The sequence below is a fragment of the Polypterus senegalus genome, chromosome 4 (assembly GCF_016835505.1).
Source record: "Polypterus senegalus isolate Bchr_013 chromosome 4, ASM1683550v1, whole genome shotgun sequence".
In the NCBI taxonomy this organism is placed as follows: Eukaryota; Metazoa; Chordata; class Cladistia; order Polypteriformes; family Polypteridae; genus Polypterus; species Polypterus senegalus.
In genome coordinates, this window is record NC_053157.1 from 231,617,904 (window position 1) to 231,640,771 (window position 22,868).

The following is a 22,868-nucleotide window of genomic DNA, read 5'->3' on the forward strand; positions in this document are numbered from 1 at the left end:
CTGTTTCTAAATTGCGCAATCCTCTGCCAACTTGCTCAGTTCACCATTCTGTCAAAACCCATACCATAATGTCTGCACCCCACCTCTGTAATCTTGCAATAATGTGCACTTCTGTCTGTCCTGTAACACATCCATAGCATAAGTCCAATCCAAATCTTATTCTGCCTCTGCTAATTGAGTGCCCAGTCCTTGGCCATTGCACTCTATTCCATAAATCCACATCATACATTCACCAGTCCTCTGATTTTTCTCAAATCTTGCATCCCATTTAGCACACCCACTGAGACATTACCACGCTAATTTTATTATACACTTGCTGCCAGTCTGCCCATCCTATGTAAGTCTGCAAAGCTTACTTCACCTTCGGCCTCACGTATAAACGGTGCATACAGACAAAAATATTGCGTAAACCCGTTTCAATGCTCACATCGCGGTGTATAAAACCTAAACTTGCCGTAGAGCCACGCACATTTTCACACTACCTAAATGCTTGGCGTATGCATGTTCTCCGCTCGGTTTTGCAAACTGGCAGCACCCAGCGTCAAAGTAGTGCTTTTGTTCGTGTGGTTTCCCTTTCATTTTAGATCCACATCCCTGACGCGGCTCTATCAAATACATAGAAATTAACTGCATATTGTTTATTAGTTTAAGATATCTAATTGTAATTAACCTCTAACAATATAATGGTCCACAGAATGGTCAAATTATCCTAAATACCAGAGCTGCTTTAGCTTTGTTCCTCTTACTGCACCTTCTTCTTCTTCTTTCAGCTGCTCCCTTTAGGAGTTGTGACAGCGGATCATCTTTTTCCATATTACTCTCACTGCACCACTCGTGAGTATTTCTATCACTGTATCTGAGTGTGAATCACAGCTGTACAGCAGCTGAGAATAAGAATTATCGGTATACAGCATCAAGCACACGCTGCCTCAGCCATGCTGTCTATATGACCTGCTCTCACACGACAAACGCTTCAGAGCCTTTCCTGTGCGGACCTCGCGGTTCACAAACAGTTTCATCCCAAGAACTATAAATGCACTCAATCAGTCCATCAAGTGCTCCTTGTAGAACTGTCGGGACTTATAAGTACAATCACCTCACTGTAATCTTGTGATACAGTTATAATATTACACAATCAGAGCCACTTTATAAAGCGCATCTTTACATATGATGACGATATCATTTTGAAGTTGAAATGCAGCAAAATATGCTTATTACATTATACAGATAAAACTTTAACTTGATTTAAATAATCTATATTGTTATAAACATAAGGACACGGTGTTGCAGCGCTTACGAGCCACTGGTGCTCTGCTCACGGATTGTTTCTGCCTTGCGCTCTATTCTTGCTGGGGCTGGAGTGACACTGAAAGGATAGATGAATAGAATAATTAAACAGGTACTACGAAGATATTTCAAGTTTTGAAGAATCGGCATTCTAAGCTTACAGGTGGCTTAACATCTATTACAGAGCTGATTGTATTGCGATTGGACATTTGGAGAAAGAAAAGGAAGGACAGGAATTGGGTGTTAGTACATTTGAAAGAGACAGTACTTCTGCAATAAATTATTTCATTGAAGGTCGCGCAGCAAGCATCTTGCGTAAGGCAGGAACAATCACTGCACCACTGTGTTCCCATGTTTAATAACATGCTTTAACTCCTATCGTCATGAAAATGATATCACGTATACATCTCATTATTTTAATTATTCAGAGAGCTGTAATATCACGAATGTAATGGATTCTCTGTTCTGACAGAGGAAGAGAAAGCCAAGATGCACGTAGTGATTCACACACACAGAGCACATAGTAGATCAAATATAAAACAAAGCATTTAACGTGCTACTTTAGTTACAATGGGATTGAGAAACTAGCAAATTAAACGATTTTAAGATGAAGTTTATGATGTTCTACTTTGTCAAAATAAACTATGTGATTAAAGTGGAAATTTAGAGATTAAAGTTGACATTTCGTGCTTTTTATCCAATGTGCGCCTATTTTTTATCTTCTGTACCCTAATAAGCTTTCATGTGACACTCAGACGGTGGGCTACGATTCGCCTTTTCATGGCGACTTTGATATCTGACAACTTCTTTTTTATTTCGGGCACTGTGCGACTTTGTGAACTTGAGCTTTCAAGTTTCTTCAACACTCTATGTCACTCAATCAGCTTCCTTTTGTTGTTTATACCACTATTTAAACCAACAAATAGTACGTTTTTCTTTGCCTCCACTTCGTTGAAATTCTTCTATTTACCCCCGTGCTTTTGCCGTTGCCTTTTCACAGAATGCTGGGCTTAAGGGCTATTTATATTGATTTGCATATTCAAAGAGGCGTAATTCTGGGAGGAGTTTGGGAAGTGGCAGCAGGCACATGCACGTTCGTTACTTTTCACACTGACTGGGATTTATGGAGCGGAAGAACGTGGAATTTGACGTTTGCACAGATTTATGCATCCGGATTTTTTTGTGTGTACAGTAATCCCTCGCTATATCGCGCTTCGACTTTCGCGGCTTCACTCTATTGCGGATTTTATATGTAAGCATAACTAAATATATAATGCGGATTATTCGCTGCTTCGCAGTTTCTGCAGACAATGGGTCTTTTTACTTCCTATACATGCTTCCTCAGTTGGTTTGCCCAGTTGATCTCATAGAAGGGACGCTATTGGCGGATGACTGAGAAGCTAACCAATTATAGCACGCAGTTAAGTTCTCCTGACTGAGAAGCTAACCAATCAGAGCACGCAGTTAAGTTCCTGCGTGCTGAATGCAGTGTTAACCAGGAAGTCTTGTCTCGCTCATTCAGCATCAACGTGTTTCGCTGTGTAAAGAGTTAACCTTTGTGCATAGTCAAACTCTTCATTATGACTTCAAAATGATCTGCTCCTGCTACTGCTTCAATGAGGCTATGATTCTTTTTATTTAAAAAGTAGGAAAGGAATATAAGATCTACGGCCGCAGTGTCCTTTTAACCAGGGTGCAAAATGAGTTGTAAGTGGATGTAATAAGGCAGTAGTCTGGATGGAATCTGCTTTAGGAATTTGTATTGAAGACTGCCAGAAGAAGAACAATGGCGGTGATATACAGTTGCCTGAAGAGGCTCCTTTAGAAGAGCTGTAACGCTCTCCTTTGTTGTGCAGTAAAACTAAACTCATCATTATTGGACAAGTCATCGTGTCATTGTTGGTGAGTAACTATAATTAATTTTCTACTTACAGTACTTAGTACATGTACGTACGTTTAGTGTCACTGTACACACATTTACTGTATACAATTTTTCTTGCATGGTACGTATTTATTGCTGGTGGCCTGTCCATTGTAATGGCTGTAACACATGTGATATTGGAGACACTCGATATCTTTAAAATAATATTTAGGTTTTACTGTATATAAACAGTGTGTTTCCATACATAATTTCAATGAATCTTACCTAATATCTAAGAGAATACAAAGGGTTTATGCTGTATAATTGTGCAGGGAATATTTATAAACAGTGTGGGAGAGTTTATAAGGACTTAAAATATATAAAATGAACCATAAAAACATATGGTTTCTACTTTTTGGATTTTCACCTATCGAGGAGGGATTACTGTATGCACATTTACGCTTTTGTCCTTACGCCATGTTTTAGTGTAAATTCTACACATGCCGTTATGCATGAAGCCCCTGATCACAAATTCACATTGTAAGATCCACAGACCCCCCACAACTTAAAACATAACCTGTCTTGTACTTCACCCACAGGACAAGTCCAATCTAAATCTTTTTCTGCCTTTACGATCAGGATACCTCAATTTCCTTTAACATAAATTTTGCCCTCCTTTCCTTCAGCCATGAAAATTTCTCGATTACTTTCTGATTAAATTGAGTCATTTCACTCCTGCTTATCAAAAAACAACTCCTAAACAAAATATGGGCCTAGTTATGGACAGAGAAAGTACGTCCCAAGATGTCTCCATCCCACATATAGACCCGGGTGGGAGTGTAGAGGCAACCCCTCGGAGTGTCACTTGGCGCTGTGGCAGAGTGGGATGAATCTGTGCCCATAAAGGAGTAATGGAATAACGATTACTTAAAATTTGCCATCGCACTCAACATCCTATACCACAAAGTCCTCCACTTTGTACTAAATATCAACCTTCTTTATCGTTTAACAGAAAACATGGGGGAGGTGAGGTCGCTGCTGTTAGTCCCATGAACCAACCGGTGGCAGGTTTGTGAACTAGCACACATCTGTTACAAAAAAACTTAGAAACGTATCAAGCTCTGTTTCAATTGGCCGAGAATAAATGAGGAGGTTCGCTTCTATTGCATATCCTGCCCAGAGTGTCAACTGTGCCATATTCTCAGGAGGGACCAAGTTCTTTTATTTCCCATTCCCAGAACTGATGACCCATTTCAGCAAATCGGGTTCGAATTAATAGGATCCCTAGAACCCTTAGATAGAGGATAAAAGTACATACTGGTCCTGGTAGATTTTGCTACCCAATATCCTGAAGCTGTTCTCTTGAGCTCACCTACCTCCAAAGCCATTACAAGGGAATAAGTAGTGGTCTTTGTGTGAGTCAGCCTCCCAAAGGAAGTCCTGATGAACCAAAGGGTGCCCTTTACCATGGCAACATTCAGGGAAACTGCCAAGTTACTTAAGATAAAGCATTTAAAGACCTTGGTATATCATTCTCAAACTGATGGTGTAGTCGAGAAGTTTAATCACACCCTCGAGCAGATGCTCTTCAAAGTGGTCAATGAGGATAGGAGGAACTGGGACTAGAACCTCCCCCTTATCCCTTTTGCCTATAGGGAAGTCCCACAAGCCTCCATGGGAAAAAAAAGACATAGGGCTGTCGTTTAGAAAAGAGGGCTTCCACAGTTGCCTATTTGGGGAGAGAAAAACAAGCAGCTATCGTTTACGGCCATACCACTCTGAATACGTCCGATCTCGGAAGCTAAGCAGAGTCGGGCGCGGTTAGTACTTGGATGGGAGACTGCCTGGGAATACCGAGTGCTGTAAGCTTTTGCCTTTGTGCCAGCAGGCGTCGCCCTTCACCTCGTCTTTTTCTTTTGGCTCTTGGCAGCAAGGAAAGCGGCTTAAAATCAGTAAAGAGGCACAAAAAGGATGAATGATTATTTGTATTATTATGATGGGTGGGGGTCCTTAAGAGAAATAAAAAAATTGATTAGTTAATTTAAATTAATATTATTTTTATTACAATTTTTTTAGGGGGCGGGGGTTCTGAAAATGAATAAATAAATAAATAAATGGATAGACAGACAGATTGACCGATTGACTGATTTTTGTAACTTCTTTATTTATTGCTTAAAGCTCCCAGAGCTGTTGTCTCACAGGCTCCTGCTTCACAATCGCCCAAGCACCACTTCCATAAGTTGAAACGCATGTTTTCGGTCTGTTTTTTGAACCAGGATTATCAGGGGAGAGCGTGAACGCAGTCCCCCACTACCACAAATTATGCAGTCGAGTTTCCCGCATTTGGGGAAATCGCAGGGGTCAGCACACCCTGAGTGCAATGGATGAGCCTCGACCTGGGCGAACCACCTTATTTTTTTTTTTTGTTCTAATTCAATTTTATTTCATATTTCTTTAAAACCAATATGAATTTAAAATCTTATTAGCGTTTTCTTTTTCGGCTTCCTTTGCTTACTCCGAGCACAGTCCCTCGGGCAATACCAAGGCATGCCGATTACAGTTAAAATAATACCCATTTTTACAATTTTTAAAAAACCACAACTATAGATGCTTATTCTACCTTTTACGTTTCTTATCGTTCGGGTTGTCCTTTTTCATAAAATGATATATTTTCTCTTATCATCTGTGTCATTTTCTGTAGGGAGAAAACTTTTTGCTTATTAGTGAGTTCGCACCTAGCCCTCCATAATATCCCTTTTATCATATTTATTCTTCCCCAGTCTTTTTCTCCTACTTCCCTTTTCCCAGATCTGCCAAAGATCACTATATCTTTATCTAGTTTAGCCTTTATTAATGCATCCTGCTTTACTTTCTTCCATAATTCTTTTGCTATGGGGCACTCCCACATTACATGGCTTACTGTCTCTTCCTTATAACACCCTTCTCTGGAACATTTAGGGTTTAAGTTTACATTTGTCTCTAATGCCTCATGGGCGGCTAGCCACGATAAGTCTGCTAATTGTGAGGTTGGAAATGTTTTCCCAAAACGTTCCCAAATCCTTCTGGATTCTTTTCTGGATTTCCCCTGTATTGTTATGACCCTCTGCTTGTCCTTTATTTCATTGACTAAATCCTTCCATCTTTTCCACACCTCCTTTTCGTCCTTTGCAACATCACACTCCTTGATACAGTCCAACATCCTACTATATATTTTGGGTATTCTAAATTCATATGGGTTGTTATTGTTAGTTTTATACAGACCAAATTTCCTTACATGCCCTCCCATCATATATCTGGCCATTTCTGCCCTTCCTTTCCCGTTTTGCATTAGTGCTATGTACACTGCTGTATATTTCATTCTCAGCAATACCCTTAAATCTGCAAAGTCTTTTCCCCCTTTCTTTTTTTGTTTCTTCACCTTATCCCTTCCTATTCTTTCATATGTTGAACCCCAAAAAAAATAAAAACATTGCCTCTCTATCCTTTTTAAAATCTCCTTAGTAGGTAAAAAGACCGTCGCCAGAAAAAACAGCCTTGGCAAAATCACAGCCTTAATCAGCAAGATCCTGCCTTCATATGTTAAATCCCTTAGCTTACAAAAACTTGTTAGTTGTCGTACTTTCTTTTCCATTTCTTTCCAATCACTTTTCCCTTCCTTTTCCCCAAATTTTATGCCTAATATTTTTATTGGCCCTCTTTGCACCTGTATATTGTGCCCGAAATCCTCCGTCCATCTGCCCTGCAGATGACACTCCGTTTTCTTCTTATTTAGTTCTACTCCCGCTGCTCCAGAGAATTCCTCTACTTCGTTTAACGCCTTTCTTATGGATGTACAATTCCTACATATCAATGTTACATCATCCATATACAAAGTACATTTGGCCGATTTCCCTCCACTTCCTGGTATTTTAACCCTTTGAATGTTTGGGTTCTCTCTTATCCGTCTTGCTAACTGTTCCACACATAACACAAAAAGAATGGCAGAGAGGGGGCATCCCTGTCTAATTCCCCTTTCTATTTGTATTTCTTTGGACAAATTCTCATTCAGAAGAACCCTTCCTGTTGCTCCAGAATAGCATTTTTTATAGCAGCTATTAAAGATGCAGGGACTTTAGCCACTTCTAGTACTCTCCACATATATTCATAATTAATTGAGTCATATGCTTTTTCCAAATCAATGTTTATCAGTCCTATCGTCATCCCTCTACTCTTTGCGTATTCGCATATGTCTCTAATTAATATATGATGTTGCGTTATTGACCTTCCTGGAACTGTGCACACCTGCTCTGTTCCAATTAGGTTTCCTATAACTCTTTTCATCCTGTTGGCTATTATTTTGCCCCATAATTTGTAGTCTTGACACAGAAGGGTTATTGGCCTCCAGTCTGAGATGTCTTCCGACTCCTTTTTCTTAGGGATTAATGTGATAATTCCATTTTTCCATGTTTCATGCTTCTCCTCCATTCATTACTTCTTGAAATAATTCTACTATTTCATCCTTCATTAACTCGATGAAAACATCATAGAATTCCAGGGGCAATCCATCTGTACCTGGAGTCTTTCCTTTTTTTCCTTGCTTTATAGCCTGTTTAATTTCTACCTCTCTTATATTCTCTGCCACTTCTGTCTGTTCTTTTTCCCTTAATTCTTCTTTTGTCCCCTTCAAGGCTTCTTGTTGTTTAAAGGATCAATATTTTGCTTCTTGTAAAGCTTCTGATAGAAAGCTTCTGCTATTTTAATCTTCTCTTCCTCCGTTCTCCTTATATTACCCTCCATGTCCTTTAATTGTTTAATATAACTCTTCTTTCTTCTTTCCTTTATCTTTTTAAAGAAGAATCGGAAACATCTTTCTCCCTCTTCCATTTCCTGTACCCGACTTTGAAATTTTATCTTCTCCTCCCTCCTCTCATAAATCTTTGCTATATTTTTGTTTGTTTCCTTTATTCTTCTTTCCATTTCTTCATTTCTTTGCCCTTCCCCGTAGAGTATTTCCAATTCTTCTTGTAAACACTCCAAATCTTCCATTCCTCTTTTACTTTCTTCTCTACCTTTCCCCTGAAAAAATTTGTGCGTTCTAAATTTCACAATATCATCACCACTCCGCTATTGTTTCGCATGAACCCTTCAGGGTTCTCCACTTTTTATATTTCTCCTCGTACTCTTTCCTTATCAGCTCGCATTCTAATAGGGTTACATTAAGCTTCCAAAACCCCATTCCTCTCTCTTCCTTCTCTCCTATTTCAACGTCTATCTCTAGGAGTTGGTGGTCCGAAAAGAAAACAGGAGTCAACCTAAAGTTTTTCGTTTTAAAACCCCTCTCAGTGAAAATATAGTCTATCCTGGAGGTCCTTCCCTTCCACCCTCTCCAGGTAAACCTTCTTCCTTCACCTCTCCTGTTCCTTCCGTTGTCTTTTAAATTATGATCTTGTATTATTTCTAACAGGAGCCTTGATGTTTTATCTGTCTTTCTGTCTTTGTCAATCCTGCAGTTAAAATCCCCACTATTATTTTATCCTCCTTTTCTCCACAAACCCTATTTAGGTTTTGCAGGAGGTCAAATCTTTCTTTCTTTCCACACGGGGCATATACGTTGATAATGCAGGTGACTTGTTCTTTATGGCTAATCTTTAAGATAGCCAAATGACCCCGGATCACTTCCTCAAAGCCCAGCACTTTGAAATCTTGATTTTTAATCAGAAAACCAAGACCACTGTTTTTGTTGTTATTTGATCCTGAATAAAAGGTTTGCCCTTCCCACTCTTTCCCGAAACTTCTATAAGATTTCATCCCTGCAATTCCACATTCCTGCAGGCGGATAATATCAGCTCTTCTGGTCCTTAAAAAACATACATCGAGAGACTTTCTCCTCGCTCTTCTTTTTCTTCTGCTTTTCTACCTTTACTTCCGTGTTCATTTTTCTCCCTTGTTCTTTACCATCCATCACTCTCGTCAAGGCTTCTATTGGGCTTTGGTTTCGGAATGGGTTACTAATAAGGTAGGAGATACTATCTATGTCCTCACTGTTTCCCTCAAAGGTTAAGAAGGTTCTTGCCCCTTGGTTTGTCTACCTCTAAAGCTCCAAAACCCTATTTTTTGATTAATCTGATTTAACATTCCCTTCCAATTCTCCTTTTCTATATTGTCATCTCCAAAGATAATCCCAAGTACTTTTACTTTATTCGTCAGTCTTATCTTTTCTTTTGGTTCTTCTTTCCATTTTCCCCATATCTTACATTCACATTTTTTTAAGTTTAAATTTGACCCTGAGGCCCTACAGAAACTTTCAGTGTGTTGTATTACTTGCTTTACACTCCAAGCATCCCTTATTAATACCGTGACGTCATCCATATAAGCAAACAACTTTATCTGCTGCCCTCCACTTCCTGGAACTTCAATTCCTCTTATGTTATTGTCATTTCTAATCATATTCAGCAATGGCTCAATGCTCATTACGAATAAAACTGCTGACAACGGACACCCTTGCCGTACTCCACATTCAACTTTTATTTCTTCTGTCAACCTATTGTTTACTTTAATTTTACTTCCTATTCCTTTATATATTGCCTTTAGCCATCCCAAAAATTCTTCTGGAACTCTCATTTTTTGTAATACCTTCCACATATAATTATGTGCGACCTTGTCAAATGCTTTTTCCAAATCTAAGTTAATTAACCCTACGTCCAAGTTTTTTTCTTTCATTACGCTAATGCAATCTCTTATCAAACACAATTTTTCTGCAACACTCCTCTCCTGTACCACACATGCCTTCTCTTATTTTATTATTTCCCCCACGTATATTCTTTCAATCTGTTTGCCAAGACTCTTGCCAGTATTTTGTAATCCTGACAAAGTAATGTAATTGGCCTCCAGTTTTTTACCTCCTTTTTGTCATCCTGCTTGGGAATAAGCGTTATTACTCCTCTTTTCATTGTACTTGTCATTTCTCCATGTTTTAAAATTTCCAAAAACAAGACCAGTACATCATTTTTAAACTCTCCCAAAAAGTCAAATAAAATTCGATCGGTAATCCGTCTATCCCTGGTGTTTTTCCTCTGCTGCACATTTTGACCGCTGCTTCAACCTCTTCCATTTTTATTTCCTGACATAACATTTTTCTTTGTTCTTCTGTATAAAAACGATCTATTGTTTTTTCTATTTTGTCGATATATTCATTCTCAATCTCTTTTTTCCCATATACGTCTCTATGATGATTTACAAGTATTTCCATTATTTCTTTATTTCCTTTTTTGATGTCTCCATTTTTATCCATCATTTCTTCCATTCTTGATTTTTTTCTCCTCTCCTTTATTTTCTTAAAAAAAAATCTGGAGCACTTTTCTTCTTCTTCTTGTTCTTTAACTCTACTTTTAAATTTTATTTTTTCTTCTTTTTTCCTAAATAATTGTGCTAGTTCTTCTTTTATTATTCTTATCTCTGTTGCATTATAATCCTCTTTACTGTACTCTCGTTCAAGATTTTCCTGCAATATTTTTATTTCTTCCTTGTCTTTTTTGCTCTGTTCTCTGCCTTTTTTATTGGAAAAACTCTTTTGTGTTTCTCTTCATTAGCTCCCACCACTCTCTTTGTGTCCCACACCATTCTTTTAAAGTTGTCCATCCTTTGTAATATTGCTGATACTCCTCTCTTATTTTCTTGTCCTCTAACAATTTTATATTTAACTTCCATTGGAAGTCTTTGGTTTCGTCGTCACTCCCTTTTTCTACTTCCACCTTCAACATACTATGATCCAAAAAAAACACTGGCTGCAATTTACATTTCTTTGTTTCATAAGTCTTGTCCGTAAATATATAATCTATTCGGGAGGATTTTTTTCCTGCCCCTCTCCAAGTAACCCCTTTTTCTTTACCTTTCAATTTTCGAAATACATCTATCATTTCACAATCTTTAATGATTTCTCCTAGTTTTTTTGATGTTTTGTCCATTTGTTGTTCTTTATTTTTTTGTTCAGTTGACCAATTAAAATCACCAACCACCATTAAGCTTTTTTCATTTGCCATTGTAATTTCTAGGAATCTTAACATTTCCATTCTCTCTACTGGTATTGTTGGTGTGTATACATTTATCATATTCATAATATTATTTCCTTTTACCAGTTTTACTTTCATTAATCTCCCTTTTATAATTTCTTCAGATCCTTTTATTTCTATCTCCTTATTCTTAATTAATACTCCTATACATGCATTTTTATTTTCATTCATTCCTGAAAAAACTGAGTTACCTTCTTTCCAATCCTTCGCGTACTTTTCATATGATTTTTCATTTGGTAAACTACACTCTTGCAAACAAAAAATATCTGCAGGAATGTCCTTCAGAAAGGAGAAAACTGTTCTCCTCCTCTCCTTTCTCTTAATACTCCTTACATTTATTGTTACTATTTTTACTTTCATTTTTTCTTCCCGGTATTTTGTTCTACCTCACCTCCTATTTTTCCTCTATTTGCTGCTGTTACATTCTTTTTTGCTTTTTTGGCTGATTTCCTCTCCGTTTTCCACTCCTCCACTCCTTTCATCCCTGTTGTAAGAAACCCTTCCATGTCTCTAGATTCCAAATAGGAGGGATCTGCTCCCCATTCCTGGCTGTTTTCGTCCCCTTTGTCACCCTTTCTAGTTTTACCTGGTGACAACAGGTCTGGGCCTCTTTTTTTTTTGTAACATTGGGTTTACTTGTGTCATCCCAATATTTTCTTCCATATCATCCTGCCCTGTGCTTTTCATTTGAACCTGCTGAGATGATGGGCATAAAAGGGCAGATCCACTTAAGATCTCCATGATCTCTTCCGTATGGAACAATATGTTTTGTGAACACTGCTCCATTCTTCTCTCTATGTCTTGTTCTGTCTTTTCTTCTATAAGGGCTAAAATATCACTCTCTTCTCCATGTTTCGTCCCTTCTTCTTCCTCTAATCTTCTCTCATCCCTTTCTTCCAGACTTAAGGCCTCTGTTTCTTCATATGTCCTCAAGCTATTCCCTGGTGTTTCATTACTCTGCACTTCCTCCTTTTCTTCTTCTGATTCTTCATCTAACAGTGCAATAACTCTGTCTCTCATATTATTTGCTTTTACAACATTGGCGTAGGAGACAGGACAATCCTTAAAGGCATGTGCTTCCTGTTCACATAAATTGCATATCATTGGTCTTCTGCACTGTCTTGTGCTGTGTCCCTCCTCTTTGCAATTTCTGCACTTAATTGTTTTACAGTCTATTGCTTTATGACCCTCCTTACCACACCTCCTACATAATTGGGGTTGTCCAGGGTAAAAGACGTGTCCTCTTACCACACCAATTTGTATAACCGGTGGCACGGGTACAACTCTGTCAGTTTCACTCTCCCTCTTCAGAACTACGTCAAACTTATACAGGCCATTTTTTATCCCATCCTCATCTGTCATTTGCATGCTAGTTTTAACTTCACAAAACTGCAATAACCACGTAGATATATCTTGGATTTTTACCTTCTCACCATACATAATTACATTGACTTTCTTATCTAGTCTATCACTAAGAGGAAATATCAAAAACCTTTTCAGGTTCTGATTCACCTCTTTTTCTTTCTGCACATTTCTGACACACTTGTCATATAAACTTCTATTCTTAAAAACCACTTCAAAGGTAGTCTTCCCAGGTAAGGCAAAAAGAAAGTCTATCTCACCCGAAGTGAACTTCAATGTTTTTTGTTGCACTTCCTTGCTAAATTCCCCACGATCCATCTGTTCTTCTTTTAAATCAAAACGCACGACGTTCTTCCTCTCCCTTCCATCGATTGGTATCCGTGATAAAGGTCTCTCTCCGCCGCCGCCACCACCACCACTAGGTTCAAGTAGATCAGCTTGCTTGCTTTCCATTTCCAATCTGCCACTCCAACTGCCACAATCAATTACTTCCACCATATTCTTTCTGTGAAAGTGTAATTCGCCGCGCACCAAGGGAAACAGAGAGATTGGGTGGTGGACAAGCAAGGGGACAAGCATAACCTACCCAGCTCTGAATCCAAGGCCGTGGGGCGCTCCCTACACTTGACAGAGAAGAACCAATGGTATCTCCCCATTGTACAGCCCGGCACTCATCCTCCCACTTCCTCGGCTTCGTCACTCGGCAGCGGGAGGATTTTCCCAGCGCAGTCCTCGGTCCTTCGGGCTCCTTCGGGATCCGGAGCACGCATGCGCGGGAGTTAGCCGCTCACCAGACGCCCGTGTGCCCGTGACCCGGATGATAGGGTTGCAAAGACCTCACCACCTTGATTAGACAGGTTTCGCCAGCAAACCCAAGGTGCACCTCGCTCTTATGCAAACCAGCCACGCATCGCTGGAGCTTATTGGCTGGAAGAGAACAGGAGAGTTACGACTGGGCGGGACGCTGAATGATAAACAGCCGCCCAACAGCTTAGACAAGCGGCAGGCAGGAGGCAAAGCTGCGAAAGAGGGAGGCGATCTTGCGCCCGGAGACCGAGAGGAAGAACCCTCGGCGTGGCGCTCGCACACGGCAGCAAAGCACCTTCGGGAAGACCTGCGTCGAGGCCGCCGAGTGATCTGGGGCAGCCCTGGGTACACGTTTGGGACTTGAGCTGGTGCTTGCCCTCCCTTTGATTCCACTGTGGGATTGCACGTTAGCAAGGACACGAGGTTGCTGGTCCTTTCTAGACGATGCTCCCCATTATAAAGTTGCAGGCTCCCCGTCTGAAGAGCTGCACGAGATCTATCTGTCTGTCTATCCATCCATCCATGAGGAGGAACGGGGAACAGGGCTGGTCTTAAATGGGTGGCGAGCCGACAGAAGGGGATCAGCATGAAGGACAACGTACATTGTAATTCAAAAGACATTCCGAAAAATTTCAAAAGAATGGCAAAACTAAACAAAAATGAAGACAGACAGGGGAAGGAGAAAAAAAAAAACATAGGGATGTCGTATAGAAAAGAGGGCTTCCACAGTTGCCTATTTGGGGAGAGAAAAACATGCCTCCTTCGTTTACGGCCATACCACTCTGAATACGCCCGAACTCGTCCGATCTCGGAAGCTAAGCAGAGTCGGGCTCGGTTAGTACTTGGATGGGAGACCGCCTGGGAATACCGAGTGCTGTAAGCTTTTGCCTTTGTGCCAGCAGAAGTCGCCCTTCACCTCGTCTTTTTCTTGTCCTCCTTCCACCCGTGTCAGAAGCTGGGCTCTTGGCAGCCGAGTGATCTGGGGCAGCCCTGGGTACACGTTCGAGACTTGAGCCGGTGACTGCCCTCCCTTTGATTCCACTGTGGGATTGCACGTTAGCAAGGACACGAGGTTGCTGGTCCTTTCTGGACGATGCTCCCCTTTATAAAGTTGCAGGCTCCCCGTCTGAAGAGCTGCACGAGATCTATCTGTCTATCTATCCATCCATCCATGAGGAGGAACGGGGAACAGGGCTGGTCTTAAATGGGTGGCGAGAGCCGACAGAAGGGGATCAGCATGAAGGACAACGTACATTGTAATTCAAAAGACATTCCGAAAAATTTCAAAAGAATGGCAAAACTAAAAGAAAATGAAGACAGACAGGGAAGGAGAGTAAAAAAAAAACATAGGGATGTCGTATAGAAAAGAGGGCTTCCACAGTTGCCTATTTGGGGAGAGAAAAACATGCAGCCTTCGTTTACGGCCATACCACTCTGAATACGTCCGATCTCGGAAGCTAAGCAGAGTCGGGCTCAGTTAGTACTTGGATGGGAGACCGACTGGGAATACCGAGTGCTGTAAGCTTTTGCCTTTCTGCCAGCAGGTGTCGCCCTTCACCTCGCTCTTTTATTTTGGCTCTTGGCAGCAAGGAAAGCGGCTTAAAATCAGTAAAGAGGCACAAAAGGATGAATGATTATTTGTATTATTGTTTTATTACGGTGGGTGAGGGTCCTTAAGATAAATAAATAAATTGATTAGTTACTTTAAATTAATATTATTTTTGATACCATTTTTCTAGGGGCGGTTTTTTTTTTTTTTTATTGTCTAAATCTCATTACTTAAGACAAACACTATTTTGCTTGTCCCGTTTTCACTTACATTCATGTTTTCTATTCACTGTCTTCACTTTAGGCACACACACAAGTCTGGCCCATTTGCTAATTCACTATTATCCACCACCTTTCCCACACACGTGCATTCCTCCCAATTAATATAATCTTAAAAAAACCTTTACCTTTGCTTTTTTTGAACTCTGTTGTTAATTTTTTTTCCTCCCTGATTCTCCAATCTTCTTCAATGTCTCTTTCACAGTTCTGGAAAAGTCTTTTAATGGGTACATCCTTATTATGTATTACAGTCTCATTCCTCTCCCACCACATATTCTCCTTTATTATATTAATTAGTTTCCATTTCTCTTTTCCCATTTTTTCATTTAACCCCTTCCCCACTAAACCATACAGTACTCCTTCCTTTGTTATTTCCTCTTTCCCTATTACCCCGTCCCATTCCTGTAATATCCCTTTCCACACCTCTTGTTCCTTTTTACATTGCCAAAAAACATGTTCTGCTGTTTCTATCTCACTGCATTTTTCTCTGGGACATACCAGAGATTTTGCAATTCTTCTCTTGTACATAGCTGCGTTTGCCGGTAGCACCTCATATACTGTTAACCAACCTAAATCTTTTTGTTTATTTGTCAATTCTTTAGCAGCAATTTGTTGCCATACTTTCTTTTTCTGTTCTTCTGTTAGTGAATGAATTCTAACTGCTATTTCTTGCTTTTCAATAGATTTTTTAAGATCTTTAATCCTTCCCCATTTTTTTGCCCCTCCTTCCTCCCATTTATATTTCCTCAGGCATTTTGTTATTATTATATAATGTTCAGATGCCTTAAAGGCAATTGGTCTGTTGTTTGCAGTTCTCCACAATTTCTCTTCTCAATTCAGCTCCCACTAAATACCTTATCATGTCCGCCATTTTACCTTTTTTGTTCAATGCCATATTAACTACTGTTGCTACATGTTTTAATATTAATTCCTGCTCTATTTTTGGAAAACCTTTTCCTCCTTTTTCTTTCTGTTTGGTTGCTATTTTTCGTGCTATTTTTTCGCACTTTGATCCCCACAAGAAAACAAAGCAAGTTCTCATAATTTTTTTCAAAATCTTTCACGGTGGAAAGAACACCGTGGCTAAATATGCCAATTTTGGTAAAATTATTGCTTTTATCAGCAAAATTTTTTCTTCCATTGTCAGCCTTCTTAACTTCCAGAATCCTATTTTCTCATTAATTTTCTTTAACATTTCTTTCCATTCCTTATTTTCTGTATTTTTGTCTCCAAAATTTATACCCAGTATTTTAACCATATTTGCAATTTGTATCTTTCTTTCTGGCTTTTCTTTCCATTTCCCCCACAACACACAGTCACATTTTTTGAGATTTAAAGTCAAACCCGATGCCCTACAAAATGATTCTGTGTGTTCAATTATTTGGTTCACACTGTACACGTCTCTTATCTTATAATGACGCTTACGTCATCCATATATGCAAACACTTTTATCTGTTGCCCCCCACTTCCTGCCACTTCCACTCCTCTTATATTTATGTCACTTCTAATCTTATTTAAAAGAGGCTCTATACATATAATAAACAACACTGCTGACAATGGGCACCCTTGTCTTACTCCACATTTCACCTTTATCTCCTCTGTTAGTTTATTATTTACTTTTATTTGACTTCTTATATCGTTATATATTACTTTTATCCATTCCACAAAAACTTCTGGCACTCCCATGTTTTGGAGTATCTTCCACATGTATTCATGTGAAATTTTGTCGAAGGCCTTCTCCAAATCCAAATTTAAAATTCCAATATCCAGATTTCTCTCTCTCAAAAATTGAATACAGTCTCTTAAAACACACAGGTTATCTGCTGCACTTCTCCCCTGTACCACACATGCCTGTTCTTCTTGTATTACTTTGTCAATATTTGTTTTCAGTCTTATTTGCCAAAACTCTAGTCAATATTTTATAATCTTGACACAACAATGTAATAGGTCTCCATCCTTTAATATTCGTTGTTTCTTCTTTTTTGGGAATAAGTGTAATTATTCCCCTTTTCATTGTTTCTGTCATTTCTTTGTCTTTTAAAATTTCGATAAACAAACCATATAAGTCATTTCTTATTATATCCCAAAATTCTAAATAGAACTCCATCGGCAAACCATCCTTCCCTGGAGTTTTTCCTCTGCTGCACATTTTTGTAGCCAACTCCAATTCTTCCATTTCTATATCTCGACACAAACCTTCATTTTGTCCTTCTGCAAATCTTCGGTCTATCGTCTTAATCATTGTGTTGATATCCTCCTTGTTGATTTCTTTTTCTTTATAAATTTCTCTATAATGTGTCAGAAACATTTCCCTTATTTCATTATTTTCTCTTTTACTATTTCCATATTCATCTATTATTTCTACTATTTTGGCCTTTTTTCTCCTCTCCTTTACTTTCTTGAAGAAGTATCTAGAGCACTTCTCTCCTTCTTGTTCTTGAACTCTACTCTGAAATTTTATCTTTTCTTCCTTTTTTTGTAGACTTTATGTAATTCTGATTAATGTTATGTTATGTAATTCTAATTTCTGTTTCTATTTTTCCATCATAATCCTCGATTGTATATAAATATTCCAGCCTTTCCTGCAGTTTTTTGGTTTCTTCTTTCTCCACCCTTGTCCTTTCTTTACCCTTTTTGGAAAAATTCCCTTGTGTTTTCCTTCATCATTTCCCACCATTTTTTTGAGTTCCGCACCATTCTTTTAAGGTTGCCCACCTTTGATAATACTGTATATACTCCTTTATCTTCTTGTCTTCCAACAATTTCACATTTAGATTCCATACGATATCTTTTCTTTCTTCTTTATATCCTTTTTCCAGTTCCACTGCCAATATACTATGATCTGAGAAGAAAACTGGATGCAGATAACAACTTTTTGCTTCATAGTTTTTGTCCATAAAGACATAATCAATTTGAGAAGTTTTTTTCCTGTCCCTCTCCATGTGCACCCTTTTTCTTCCCCTTTTTAGTTTACGGTACACATCAATCATTTGAAAATCCTTAATTATTTCTTTTAATTTTTGGGAGGTTCGTTCAATCTGCTGGTCTTTCTTGTTTTCACTTGAACAATTAAAATCCCCCACCACTATTAAATTATTTTCGCTTGCCATTGTCAATTCTAAGATTTCTAAAATCTCCATTCTTTGGATTTGGGTTGTTGGTGCATAAATATTGATTACGTTTACCATATTATTTCCTTTAACCAATTCTACTTTTATTATTCTACCTTTAACGATTTCTTCACATTTTTTTATTTCTATATCATGATTCTTTATTAGAATCCCAATTCCAGCATTTTTATTTTCATTTGTACCTGAGAAAATTGCTCTGCCTTCTTCCCAATCCTCCTCATATCTTTTAAATGACTTTTTCATTTGGCAAACTACACTCCTGTAAACAAAATATATCTGCCGGAATATCCTTCAGAAAGGAGAAAATTATTTTTCTCCTCTCCTTTCTCTTAATACTCCTGACATTTACCGTTGCTATTTTAACTTTTATGCTTTCTTCCCGGGGGTTTTTCCACCTCTTCTCCTGGTTTCCCCCTATTTATTCCTACTACATTTTTCTTAACTTTTTTTGCACCTTTTTTTTCAATTTTCCACTCCTCCACTCCTTTCATACCTGTTGTGGACAGGAACCCTTCCATGTCTTTTGTTTCCACAAAGGAGGGGATTGTCCCCCATTCTTGGCCCATTGCCTCAGTTTCCTCCGCCTTCCCAGAATTGCCTGGTGACAAAAGGTCAGGGCCCCGTTTCCGTTGTAACATGGGGTTAATTTGCATTTCCCCGATTTTCTCTTTCATCTCCTCCAAACCAGTATCCTCACCCATATCCTTTGGAGGCGATTGGCCTAATACTACATTGCCACTCAAAATTTCCATTATCTCTTCTGTATGAAAGAGTATATCTTGCGAATATTGTTCGATTCTGCTTTCTACTCTTTCTTTTACTGTCTTGTCTTCCATAAATTTCAAAATATCACTCTCTTCACTACTCTTTATTTCTTCTTTTTCTTTCTCTCTCCTTCCATCCGTCAATTCTGGCTCGTCTTTGCCATATGCTCTCCTGTCACTTCCTAGTATTCCTTCTCTCTGCCTTTCTTCCATTTCCTTCTCTTCTTCCGACTCCTCGTCCAACAATGCTATTACTCTGTCCATTCTATGTATTCTAACCATATTTGCATATGAGACAGGGCAATCCTTAAAAGTATGTGCTTCTTGTCCACATAAATTACATATTATACTTTTCCTACACTCCCTCGTGCTGTGCCCTTCTTCTTTGCAATTTCGGCATTTTATCACTATACATTCCTTGGCTTAATGTCCTTCTTTACCACACCTCCTACATACTTGAGGCTGGCCAGGGTAGAACACATGTCCTCTTACTACTCCTATCTGAATAACTGGGGGCAAATGCATCACCCGATCTTTACCAATCTCTTTCTTTAAAATTACATCAAATTTATACAACCCATTCTTAATACCATCTTCATTTCTCATCTGCATACTACTCTTTACCTCACAATACTGCAGTAACCATGTTGAAATGTCTTGTATCTTGACTTTCTCTGTATACATTATAACATTTACTTTTTTATCAAGTCTGTCACTCAAAGGAATTATCAAAAATTTTGTCCAAAGTCAAGTTTACCTCCTTGTCCCTCTCTGCAGTTCGCAAACATTTGTCATACAGAAACCTTGTCTTAAAAACTACTTCAAAAGTAGTTTTCCCTGGAAAATTAAATAAAAATTCAATCTCACCAGGGATGAATTTCAGCGCCTTTTGCATGACCTCCCTGCTGAACTCTTTCCGCTCCATTTGTTCCTCTTTCAGCTCGAAACGCACCATATTCCTCCTTTCTCTCCCATCGATTGGAATCCGTGTTGCCGGTCTTCCTCCTCCTCCAAGCTCCAAAAGAAATAAAAACATTGCCTCTCTATCCTTTTTAAAATCTCCTTAGTAGGTAAAAAGACCGTCGCCAGAAAAAACAGCCTTGGCAAAATCACTGCCTTAATCAGCAAGATCTTGCCTTCATACGTTAAATCCCTTAGCTTCCAAAAACTTGTTAGTTGTCGTACTTTCTTTTCCATTTCTTTCCAATCACTTTTCCCTTCTTTTCCCCAAATTTTATTCCTAATATTTTTATTGGCCCTCTTTGCACCTGTATATTGTGCCCGAAATCCTCCGTCCATCTGCCCTGCAGATGACACTCCGTTTTGCTCATATTTAATTTTACCCCAGCTGCTCCAGAGAATTCCTCTACTTTGTTTAACGCCGTTCTTATGGATGTACAATTCCTACAGATCAATGTTATATCATCCATATACAAAGTACATTTGGCCGATTTCCCTCCACTTCCTGGTATTTCAACCCCTTGAATGTTTGGGTTCTCTTTTATGCGTCTTGCTAAACGTTCCACACATAACACAAACAGAATGGCAGAGAGGGGGCATCCCTGTCTAATTCCCCTGTCTATTTGTATTTCCTTTGACAAATTCCCATTCAGAAGAACCCTTCCTGTTGCTCCAGAATAGCTTTTTTTAATAGCAGCTATTAAGGATGCTGAGACTTTAACCGCTTCTAGTACTCTCCAGATATATTTGTGATTAATTGAGTCATATGCTTTTTCCAAATCAATGTTTATTAGTCCTATCGCCATCCCTCTACTCTTTGCGTATTCACATATATCTCTAATTAATATGTGATGTTGCGTTATTGACCTTCCTGGAACTGCGCACACCTGCTCTGTTCCAACTAGGTTTCCTATAACTCTTTTCATCCTGTTGGCTATTATTTTGCCCCATAATTTATAGTCTTGACACAGAAGGGTTATTGGCCTCCAGTCTGAGATGTCTTCCGACTCCTTATTCTTAGGGATTAATGTGATAATTCCATTTTTCCATATTTCAGGTACTTCTCCTCCATCCATTACTTCTTGAAATAATTCTACTATTTCATCCTTCATTAACTAGATGAAGACATCGTAGAATTCCAGGGGCAATCCATCTGTACCTGAGTCTTTCCTTTTTCCTTTCTTTATAGCCTGTTTAATTTCTACCTCTCTTATATTCTCCACCACTTCTATCTGTTCTTCTTCCTTTAATTCTTTTTTTTTCCCCTTCAAGGCTTCTTGTAAAGCTTCTGATAGAAAGCTTCTGCTATATTAATCTTCTCTTCCTCCGTTCTCCTTATATTACCCTCCATGTCTTTTAATTGTTTAACGTAACTCTTCTTTCTTCTTTCCTTTATCTTTTTAAAGAAGAATCGGGAACATCTTTCTCCCTCTTCCATTTCCTGTACCCGACTTTGAAATTTTATCTTCTCCTCCCTCCTCTCATAAATCTTTGCTATATTTTTGTTTGTTTCCTTTATTCTTCTTTCCATTTCTTCATTTCTTTCCCCTTCCCCGTAGAGTTTTTCCAATTTTTCTTGTAAATTCTCCAACTCTTCCTTTCCTCTTTTACTTTCTTCTCTACCTTTCCCTTGAAAAAATTTGTGTGTTCTAAATTTCATAATATCCCACCACTCCGCTATTGTCTTGCATGAATCCTTCAGGGATCTCCATTTTTTATATTTCTCCTCGTACTCTCTCCTTATTTGTTCTCTCTCTAATAGGGTTACGTTAAGCTTCCAAAACCCCATTCCTCTCTCTTCCTTCTCCCCTATTTCCACGTCTATCTCTAGGAGTTGGTGGTCCGAAAAGAAAACAGGAGTCAACCTAAAGTTTTTCGCTTTAAAACCCTCCCAGTGAAAATATAGTCTATCCTGGAGATCCTACCCTTCCACCCTCTCAGGTAAACCTTCTTCCTTCACCTCTCCTGTTCTTTCCATTGTCTTTTAAAGTATGATCTTGTATTATTTCTAATAGGAGCCTTGATGTTTTATCTGTCCTTCTGTCTTTGTCAATCCTGCAGTTAAAATCTCTCGCTATTATTTTATCCTCCTTTTCCCCACAAACCCTATTTAGGTTTTGCAGGAGGTCAAATCTTTCTTTCTTTCCACACGGGCATATACGTTGATAATGCAAGTGACTTGTTCTTTATGGCTAATCTTTAAGATATCCAAATGACCCCGGATCACTTCCTCAAAACTCAACACTTTGATTTCCTGATTTTTAATCAGGAAACCAAGACCACTGTTTTTGTTGTTATTTGATCCTGAATAAAAGGCTTCCCCTTCCCACTCTTTCCCAAAACTTCTGTAAGGTTTCATCCCTGCAATTCCACATTCCTGCAGGCAGATAATATCGGCTCTTCTGGTACTTAAAAAGCCATAAATTGTCTCCCTTCTCTTTCTTCTTGTTATCATACGGACGTTAATGGAGGCGACTCTCATTTTATTTTATTTTTTAGAGTCATTCTCCTCGCTCTTCTTTTTCGTCTGCTTTTCTACCTTTACTTCCCTGTTCCTTTTCCTCCATCACTGGTCAAGGCTTCTATTGGGCTTTGGTTTCTGAATGGGTTACTAATGAGGTAGGGATTACTATCTATGTCCTCACTGTTCCCTCAAATGCTAAGAATGTTCTTGCCTCTTGGTTTTCTACCTCTTTTGTAATCTCGTACCAATCTTTCGTTAGACTTTCCTTTTTTCCTCCAAGCCCACCCCTCTCAAGGAAGGCACATTACTCAGCAAGCTCTTCATCTCTTCTAGCTCCATCGATGTCCTTTGTATACT

The 22,868-nt window shown here is 38.8% G+C and overlaps 1 non-coding gene and 3 pseudogenes across 1 annotated transcript; 3 read left to right on the forward strand and 1 right to left on the reverse strand.

Moving 5' to 3' along the window:
• Positions 1-4,908: 4,908 nt before the first annotated feature.
• On the forward strand, positions 4,909-5,017 carry LOC120529118 (annotated as a pseudogene).
• A 413-nt stretch (positions 5,018-5,430) lies between these two features.
• Positions 5,431-5,568, reverse strand: LOC120529166 (annotated as a pseudogene).
• Positions 5,569-14,129: 8,561 nt separating this feature from the next.
• Positions 14,130-14,248, forward strand: LOC120529077. Its single transcript, XR_005633618.1, has one exon. It is a non-coding gene; the product is annotated as a 5S ribosomal RNA (ribosomal RNA).
• A 533-nt stretch (positions 14,249-14,781) lies between these two features.
• Positions 14,782-14,890, forward strand: LOC120529117 (annotated as a pseudogene).
• Positions 14,891-22,868: the final 7,978 nt, after the last annotated feature.